This window comes from Scylla paramamosain, chromosome 11 (assembly GCF_035594125.1).
Source record: "Scylla paramamosain isolate STU-SP2022 chromosome 11, ASM3559412v1, whole genome shotgun sequence".
NCBI lineage: Eukaryota > Metazoa > Arthropoda > Malacostraca > Decapoda > Portunidae > Scylla > Scylla paramamosain.
Window position 1 is genome coordinate 13856220 of NC_087161.1, and position 10000 is coordinate 13866219.

The window sequence follows — 10000 nt, forward strand, 5'->3', positions numbered from 1 at the left end:
TTTTTTATTAGATTTTTGTTGCCCTTGGCCAGTATCCTTCCTTCATAAAAAAAAAAAAAAAAAAAAAAAAAGATGTGTAATAGGCATAAAACACACACACACACACAGGGAGCATTCATAACTTTAAAGATGAATATGAAAAATTAACTTTAAAAAGATGGAACATATTGTGTGCCTATCTGGGCCAGTACATGGCAATCATTTCTCTCAAAGCTAATTATAATTCAGAATGAAATTTTTCGGAGTATTTATTTCATGAAAAAAAAAAAAAAAAAAAATTCACTCGACAGCCAACATTTATTTTTCATTAAATATTCTTAATTTTCACTCTATTCATAATTGTTTTATCTTACTAATGATTTACAAAAGAATAGTTCAAAACACTGTTTTTAAGTTCATAGAAAGTACTCAGCATACTGGAAGTATTAATATAGATTTAGTTTGCCCAACATTCTGAAGTTAATTATTTAAAAAAAAATTTTATTAGTTTTGTTCCAAGAACATTTAACACCTTATCTCTGGATACAAAAAAAAAAAAAAGATGAAAGAAGGGAAACTATATAAATACAAAAAAAAAGTAAAAAAATCTATTATCTTTACAAAATACATAATATCAATTGTAACTCAGTCTTTTTCTTTATTTATTGCTGTAGATATTGTCACTAATTACTATTACTAATGTGTTATATCAAAAGAAAAGTATAATTTTGTAAGTTATTATGCTATCAAAAGAAAAGTATAATTTTATAAGTTATTATGCTATTATTATTTTGTTAAAATTATTATTGTTTCCCACAAATGTTCCAGTTATATTACTCATGTATATGTATGCATGTATATATGTATGTATGTATGTATGTATGTATGTATGTATGTATGTATGTATGTGTGCGTATGTACGTGTATGTATATGTATGTATATATGTATGTATGTATGCTTAAGTGTATATGTAAGTACGAGTATATGTATGTGACTATGTGTGTGTATATGTATACTTGTGTGTGTGTGTGTGTGTGTGTGTGTGTGTGTGTGTGTGTGTGTGTGTGTGTATGTGTGAATATGTGTATGTATGTGTACGCATATAATTAACGTTAATTTATATTTTTTTTGTGTGTGATTATGTATATCTTTGAAAACGATCATTCACATCAAAGCGTGATTGATCTGTGTGACAATGGCTCAACTCAAGCAAGTCTGCACGAGCTACGGCTCAACACACTTCGCTACAAAATGCAAATGTTATATTAATTCTTGTATTAATATTATAAAGCAATAAACATTACTTACTTACTTACTTACACACACACACACACACAGGAGGCAGTAGACACCTGCCGAAACGATAATTACTCCCAGTGAGGTCTAAAGCACTGTTCAGGGGGTGCTGTGAACTTATCATTAAACCCAGCTGTGACCTCACTGAACGTTTCCCTTTGTGTCTCACAAAACAAGGGGGCAGTCACAGCCTGCCCTCTAAAGACAACTCTCTTCCTCCACACAAAACTACAAGCACCTAATAACACACACACCCTTCACTCAAAAAATTTTAAAATCATGGCGACTCCTACACCAGCCTCGGAGTCCCCATCTGGGGAGGGGACCATAAATGTCCCCAGGTCGGACTGCCTTTCCGTCGACGACCCTAAGTGTCTTGACACCCCCCTCAACTTTTTCTTCATTAACTTCTGCAACATTCGCGGTCTAAGATCTAATTTTCAATCTGTAGAACACCACCTCTCCTCTTCTAAACCTCATCTTCTTTTCCTCACTGAAACTCAGGTGTCTGAGGCAACTGACAGTAGCCCCTTTTCTGTTCCCTCCTACTTTCTCTATCCTCATTTTCGATCCAAAGCTGGATGCTGCGTTTATGTGCGCAATGACTTAACCTGCTCTCGTGCCCACGCTCTTGAATCTTCCGAGTTTTCCACCATCTGGCTTCGACTACAGAGTCATTCTCATACTAAATTTATCTGTGCTGTATACCTCTCTCCTAACTCCTCTGACTATAAGAAATTCTTTGACTACTTAACTTCCAAAGTGGAGCACATTCTGACCCTCTTCCCTTTTGCAGAGATCTCCATTCTTGGAGACTTCAATGTTCACCACCAGCTTTGGCTTTCCTCTCCCTTCACTGACCATCCTGGTGAACTAGCCTACAACTTTGCTATCCTCCATGACCTAGAGCAATTGGTGCAACACCCTACTCGTATTCCTGACCGTCTTGGAGATACGCCCAACATCCTTGACCTTTTCCTGACCTCTAATCCTTCTGCTTATGCTGTCACCCTTTCTTCTCCGTTGGGCTCCTCCGATCACAATCTCATATCTTTATCTTGTCCTATCACTCCAATCCCTCCTCAGGATTCCCCTAAGCGAAGGTGCCTCTGGCGTTTTGCCTCTGCTAGTTGGGGGGACCTGAGGAGGTATTTTGCTGATTTTCCTTGGAATGACTACTGCTTCCGTGTCAGAGACCCGTCTTTGTGTGCTGAGCGCATAACAGAGGTGATAGTGTCTGGCATGGAGGCGTACATTCCTCACTCTTTTTCTCGTCCTAAACCTTCTAAACCTTGGTTTAACACAGCTTGTTCTCGTGCTATACATGATAGAGAGGTGGCCCACAAAAGGTACTTAAGCCTTCCTTCACCAGAATCTCATGCACTTTATATTTCTGCCCGGAACCATGCCAAGTCTGTTCTCCAACTAGCCAAAAACTCCTTCATTAACAGAAAATGTCAAAAACTTTCAAGATCTAACTCCCCTCGTGATTTCTGGCATCTAGCCAAAAATATCTCCAATAACTTTGCTTCTTCTTCTTTCCCTCCTCTACTTCAACCAGATGGCACCACTGCTATCACATCTATTTCTAAAGCTGAACTCTTTGCTCAAACCTTTGCTAAAAACTCTACCTTGGACGATTCTGGGCTTGTTCCTCCCTCTCCTCCACCCTCTGACTACTTCATGCCTCGTATTAAAATTCTTCGTAATGATGCTTTCCATGCCCTCGCTGGCCTAAACCCTCAGAAGGCTTATGGACCTGATGGGGTCCCTCCTATTGTTCTCCGAAACTGTGCCTCCGTGCTTGCACCTTGCCTAGTCAAACTCTTTCAGCTCTGTCTGTCAACATCTACCTTTCCTTCTTGCTGGAAGTTTGCCTACATTCAACCTGTTCCTAAAAAGGGTGACCGCTCTAATCCCTCAAACTACCGTCCTATTGCTTTAATTTCCTGCTTATCTAAAGTTTTTGAATCTATCCTCAACAGGAAGATTCTTAAACATCTATCACTTCACAACCTTCTATCTGATCGCCAGTATGGGTTCCGTCAAGGCCGCTCTACTGGTGATCTTCTCGCTTTCCTTACTGAGTCTTGGTCATCCTCTTTTAGAGACTTTGGTGAAACTTTTGCTGTTGCCTTGGACATATCAAAAGCCTTTGATAGAGTCTGGCACAAAGCTTTGATTTCCAAACTACCCTCCTACGGTTTCTATCCTTCTCTCTGTAACTTCATCTCAAGTTTCCTTTCTGACCGTTCTATTGCTGCTGTGGTAGACGGTCACTGTTCTTCTCCTAAATCTATTAACAGTGGTGTTCCTCAGGGTTCTGTCCTGTCACCCACTCTCTTCTTATTATTCATTAATGATCTTCTAAACCAAACTTCTTGTCCTATCCACTCCTATGCTGATGATACCACCCTGCACTTTTCCACGTCTTTTCATAGACGTCCAACCCTTCAGGAGGTAAACATATCACGCAGGGAAGCCACAGAACGCCTGACTTCTGATCTTTCTAAAATTTCTGATTGGGGCAGAGCAAACTTGGTATTGTTCAATGCCTCAAAAACTCAATTCCTCCATCTATCAACTCGACACAATCTTCCAGACAACTATCCCCTCTTCTTCAATGACACTCAACTGTCCCCCTCTTCTACACTGAACATCCTCGGTCTGTCCTTTACCTATAATCTGAACTGGAAACTTCACATCTCATCTCTAGCTAAAACAGCTTCTATGAAGTTAGGTGTTCTGAGACGTCTCCGCCAGTTTTTCTCACCCCCCCAGCTGCTAACTCTGTACAAGGGCCTTATCCGTCCATGTATGGAGTATGCTTCACATGTCTGGGGGGGTTCCACTCATACTGCTGTTCTAGACAGGGTGGAATCAAAAGCTTTTCGTCTCATCAACTCCTCTCCTCTAACTGACTGTCTTCAGCCTCTCTTTCACCGCCGCAATGTTGCATCTCTAGCTGTCTTCTACCGCTATTTTCATGCTAACTGCTCTTCTGATCTTGCTAATTGCATGCCTCCCCTCCTTCCGCGGCCTCGCTGCACAAGACTTTCTTCTTTCTCTCACTCCTATTCTGTCCACCTCTCTAACGCAAGAGTTAACCAGTATTCTCAATCATTCATCCCTTTCTCTGGTAAACTCTGGAACTTCTTGCCTGCTTCTGTATTTCCACCTTCCTATGACTTGAATTCCTTCAAGAGGGAGGTTTCAAGACACTTATCCACCAATTTTTGACCACTGCTTTGACCCTTTTAGGGACTGGCATTTCAGTGGGCATTTTTTTTTATTAGATTTTTGTTGCCCTTGGCCAGTATCCTTCCTACATAAAAAAAAAAAAAAAAAAAACACACACACACACACACACACACACACACACACACACACACACACACACACACACACACACACACACACACATAAGAAAATATTATAAGTAAATTATTTGGAATCGTTCAGCTAAAGCCCTAAGGAGTAAAAAAAAAATTGAGGGATTATTTTCTGGAAAGAAAAAAATAGGTAATGTCAGAAAGGAAGATTAAAATATATTGAAAAAAATAGACTAAAATATGTTATTCTTAAGAAAAAAGACGTACTTAACGATTTTTCTATTTATTTTCTTTGGTGTAATAGAAAATTCCTTAATATTTCCCACCTACTCGAATTATTCTTTATCAAAACTGTGAAACGTAAAATTTTTGTCTTGTTCGCACCGGTGTAATAAACATAAATCCTGAATATTTATTAGGTAGACCATGCAATGAATGAAGAAATACGCCATGGCGTCAGTAAAACCACAGGCCACCGTGACGACCTCGCACCAGTCAAGATAAGAAGACTGGGAAGTGGGAAGGCCATGACGCAACACCCTGCTGCCCTTCTCCACTGCGGTATGCAGCAATTCACAACACTGAAAACAGTGTACGTTTCCCTCATAAGCATCTGCAGGAAAGAGAAGGCTTAAAAAAAAGAATAGATTTTTTGCAATTTAATAGAAAATATGTCTCAGAGTGGTTAGTGATTAAAAGATGTGTCAAATAACAGTGAAAGGGTTACAGACACTCAGAAGGCGCAGTTCAGGGAGGTGGAAGGCGAGAAAGTCTGACTACTCCTCCTCCTCCTTAAAAGAACATGAGAACATAAGAAAATAAGGAAAGTTTTAAGAAGCCATCAGGTCTGCACGTGGCAGTCCCTGTACGAAACATACCTACCTATTTCCACCTATCGTCCCCATCCAATCCAACCCTTCAAACTACCGCCTTATTGCTGACAGGCCAGTTCCAGAGTCACCCTTTTTCCTCTTGCTAGCTAACCAACAAAAGTACTTTAGCCGTCGTCAGGTTACACAATCAACTTTGCCCTCTGCTTTTCGTTTGTGAGAGAATCGAAAATTGGAACTAGTAAGGCAAAAGGGTCAGTTCCACAGTCTTTTCGTAAGCTATCAACCAAAAACGCTTCCTAAGTTGGTAAGCTCCCGAATAAATAAGAGGAGTGTTTCGTTTGAATAGCTTACGAAGAGACTAAAATTTAAAATTGACCCGGTATATTTGCTCGTGGTCTCGTCTGTCCTCGTCATTTATAGAGAGAGTCACGGCATGTCCATTTAAGCGAATCCGCTTCTTAATGGTGATAGTGCATTGAAGAAGTAAGTTGACATACGCAGGGCACAGTAAGCGCAGAGATAGTGATAGACAATTAGGAATGCAGAATGTCAACGAAAGGATGGTAAAACAAGACAGTGCTGACAGAATCATTAGAGTTGGAGAGAAGAGAGAACTGTTGCTTGGGTGACCTGGAATAGACAGAAATGATAATGCGTGTAGGATGTTTGGGAGGCATTTGTACTGCAGCATTATCGGAAATAGATTATGATGATGGTGGTGGTGGTGGTGATTGTGATGAGGAAGATGGAGATTATGATGATAGTGATGATGATGGTGAGGAGGAGGAGATGAGAGAGAGAGAGAGAGAGAGAGAGAGAGAGAGAGAGAGAGAGAGAGAGAGAGAGAGAGGAGGAGGAGGAGGAGGAGGAGGAGGGGGAGGAGGAGGAGAAGGAGGAGAAAGAAGAGGAAGAAGATAAGGAAGAGGAGAGGAACAAATTTCTGATGATGAATAGGCGGAAGAGGAAGAGAATATGATGATGATGATGAAGAGGAGGAAAAGGAGAACGAGGAGGAAGAAGAGGAGGAAGAGGAAAAGAAAGGTGAGAAGAATTATGATGATAATTATGATGACAATGCTTGAAACACACCGCCACAAATCGCAATGGTGGTGGTGGCACTGAGTGTATCCCCAGCCAAAGAATAAATCAATAGATAAATGAAAATAGATAAATAAATAAAAGATAAAGAAAAATAATTCGAATAGAAATCATGCAGCTCTCTCTCTCTCTCTCTCTCTCTCTGTCACACACACACACACACACACACACATACGTCTTGGATTAATGTTCCGTGGCGAATCTGGCAACGTAACGCTTCAATGTATGACTCGAATCAGCGCGGATTAGTCTCACGTGACAATAAAGGCCATTGAATATAAGTACGTCTCCTGGAGATCTTGTATTGCACCTCATCCTTAATTCACGTATTCTCTTATACACTAAAGAGTGCTATAGATATTTCCCGCACTGTGAGACCGTGGACATTTGCCTCAGCTGCGTGAAGAATACTCGAAACAATGAACCTCCGAACTGAGACACTGGATCAGTAACTCTCAGCCGCCTTAGTCCTGCTCACCTCGCCACTGCCGCGTGTTTACAAGACAGCGGACCGCTTACTAGTTTCCTTAGTACTTGTGCGTCCGTATCAATACCGTGTGCTGTAAACTGAACGAAGAGACTCATTCAGTTTTTGCTCGCCTCTCCATTATCTCGTGGTGACGTAAAGGTGACGGCCCGTGTGTTAGCTTCCCCAGTAATTGTGCCTCCGTAACATTACTGTGTGCCGTGGTTGTGAGAACTGCGAGGCGGCGGTGCAGACTGTGCCGTGGAGAGTCACGGGGTGTTGGAATCGCTTGTCAGTCTTCTTAAAGGCGTCATATTCCCTCCCTGCTCTTCCCCGTGTCTTCCTGTCGATGTTGGTAATGTACTAGTCATTATTTTTTGTACATGTGTTTTGTTTATTTATTATTTGTGCATAGAAGAACTGAAAGGTTAACAGCCTGGCGTGTTTTTGGTCAACACATATTTTGCGCATTTGTGCAGTCATTTGCTTGTTACTTGCGCACAGAGGAAGTAAGGAAGGTAATAAGCTGCAGTGTTTCTGATCACCCTGTGTTCTGCGTATCTGTTCAGTCGTTGTTTATTATTTGTGCATTGAGAAACTAGTAGGAAACAGGATGCAGCGTCTCCAATCACCACTTGTCAACCTTCTCTTTGCCTCAACATTTCAGTTGGTCTCCATGTTCATGTTCATTTTAATAGTGTCACTGTTTCGTGCAAGTGTTTAGTTAATGTTGTTGTTGTTGTTGTTGTTGTTTTATCTGCGCACAGAGGAACTGCTAGGCTACAGCGTCTCAGATCACCCATAATCTTCCCCTTTCTTTCCCTGCCCATCACAATCTTAGCTTATTTCTTAACAATTGGGGTTTTCCATGCTGGTATTATCGTTAGTTCAGTGATGCTACGGATGTTTTCAAGCCACAGTTTTGACGATTTGCTCAGATGAAGTTTGTTTTGTTAATCACTGCTCGTTTCAAATTCTTGATATCCTAATAGCCACTGGTCCTATGATTTTTTTTTATAGCTAAATGGTCGTAAGCTTTTAATCTGATAGCTTCTTAGAGTTTGGATTATTATCTTGTGTTCTGGTGTGTGTGTGTGTGTGTGTGTGTGTGTGTGTGTGTGTGTTATTACGTAGGTAACTAAGAAGATGACAAATATCGCTAGATTCCTTACTGGCTCTTAAGACCTTACTTAAAACAAGTGAAACTACAAAAATGTATCAGACTTAACGTGGCAGTCAATATACAAACGTATAAACTAAACCTACATAATATTATTTCCACCTATCCCCACTCATGAATATTCCCATTACTCTAAGGTTCCCTATTGACTGTGCACTGCAGTGAGCCCCACAGATCCCACTTGAGCGAGGTAAAGGACGCCTCACTTGCCTCGCTTGCTGATGGAAGATCTGCTCTCATTTCTATCCTGACTTCAGGGATTATAAAACATAAATGCCCCGCGGGTAAACTCAATTCACCGCTGTCCCGGAACAGAGAGAGAGAGAGAGAGAGAGAGAGAGAGAGAGAGAGAGAGAGAGAGAGAGAGAGATTGTTGAACGAAAGGCTAGACTGAAAATTGAGATGGAAAAAAGGTGATGAAACGTTGAGAGAGAGAGAGAGAGAGAGAGAGAGAGAGAGAGAGAGAGTTTTCTGAATAGACGAGAGATTTGAAGAATTTGATAAGTTAGAGATGCCGAGAGAGAGAGAGGAAAAAGACACACCGACAAAGAATAATCAGATGTAATTATGCATTAGAGAAAAAATTGTCCCATCACTGAACATCGACCTAAACCTAATTACTTACTATTTCGATCGCTTAACATAGAGAGAGGAACAATCTAACCTGACCACATATTCGATCGCCTAACACACACACACTCACACACACACAGAGAGAGAGAGAGAGAGAGAGAGAGAGCACCAAGCAAAGTGAAGCCAAGCGAAGACAAGCGGAGCCACTTCAATCATTCAGGTTGGAAGAAAACGAGCTCTCGAGTAAATAAATCTATTGACTCAGCTGAAGGGGACACTGAAGCAATCGTGAGACTGACGGTTGACTGAAGATAATTGACAAGGCAAGGTAATGTTAGCTTACTTAAAGATAGGTTAAGTTAGGTTATTTTTTAGGGTTAGATGTCAAGAAACTGGAGAGAGAGAGAGAGAGAGAGAGAGAGAGAGAGAGAGAGAGAGAGAGAGAGACCCCTCATAAGTAGCTTAGGACACACAGCGGGAGGGAGGAAAATTGCTTCATTCTCTCTCTCTCTCTCTCTCTCTCTCTCTCTCTCTCTCTCTCTCTCTCTCTCTCTCTCCAAGTTTTGTACATCTAGCCCCAATACCTAAACTATCTTAACCTAATCTTGCCTAACCTATTTTAACTTCACTTAACCTATCCTAACACAACTCTAGGCAGCCTATCATGACGTATCCTACTAACCTAGCCTACCTTAACCTAATCTATTCTAATCTAACTTTACATTACATTACTTTTACCTAACCTTACCTTTCCTTACCTTGCCTTACCTTACCTTACCTTACCTTACCTTATGTAACCTAACCTTACATAACATAACCTAACCTATCCTATCCTATCCTATCCTATCCTATCCAAACCTTACCTGACTTTACATTTCCTAACCTACCATGACTTGACCTAACCTAACCTGACCTGACCTTATCTAACCTAACCTTACCTGACTTTACCCAACGTAACCTTACCTGACCTCTCTCTCTCTGCACGGGTCTTCCTTTCATCTCCAATGCAATTTCATGTTTCTGGACACAAAAGGAAACAACTTTTTTTGCAGCTTTTATTGCTTCAGTTAATGGAATTCATTACCACAACTCGATTACTTTTTGTCCCATTCTATTTATTTATTTACCAGTTGACTAGGTGAGTGGCTGGCTGGCTGGCTGACCAGCTGGCTGGCTGGCTGACTAGCTGGCTGGCTGAGTGGCTGGCTAGCTGGCTGGCTTGGCTGGCTGGCTGGCTGGCTG

The 10000-nt window shown here is 41.0% G+C and overlaps 1 protein-coding gene and 1 long non-coding RNA gene across 5 annotated transcripts in view; both read left to right on the forward strand.

The window, feature by feature from the left end:
* The window catches only part of LOC135104966 (uncharacterized), a 95615-nt gene extending 94895 nt beyond the window's left edge, over positions 1-720 (forward strand). For all 4 annotated transcript variants that reach the window (XM_064012799.1, XM_064012800.1, XM_064012798.1 and 1 more), the window contains one exon: positions 1-720. This exon is cut by the window's left edge and continues 1929 nt beyond it. The gene's annotated coding sequence lies outside the window, so the exon portion shown is untranslated.
* Positions 721-6327: 5607 nt separating this feature from the next.
* The window catches only part of LOC135104969 (uncharacterized), a 70865-nt gene continuing 67192 nt past the window's right edge, over positions 6328-10000 (forward strand). Inside the window, exon 1 of the long non-coding RNA XR_010270629.1 lies at positions 6328-7360. This is a non-coding gene — a long non-coding RNA (uncharacterized LOC135104969). The remainder of the gene's footprint in view (positions 7361-10000) is intronic.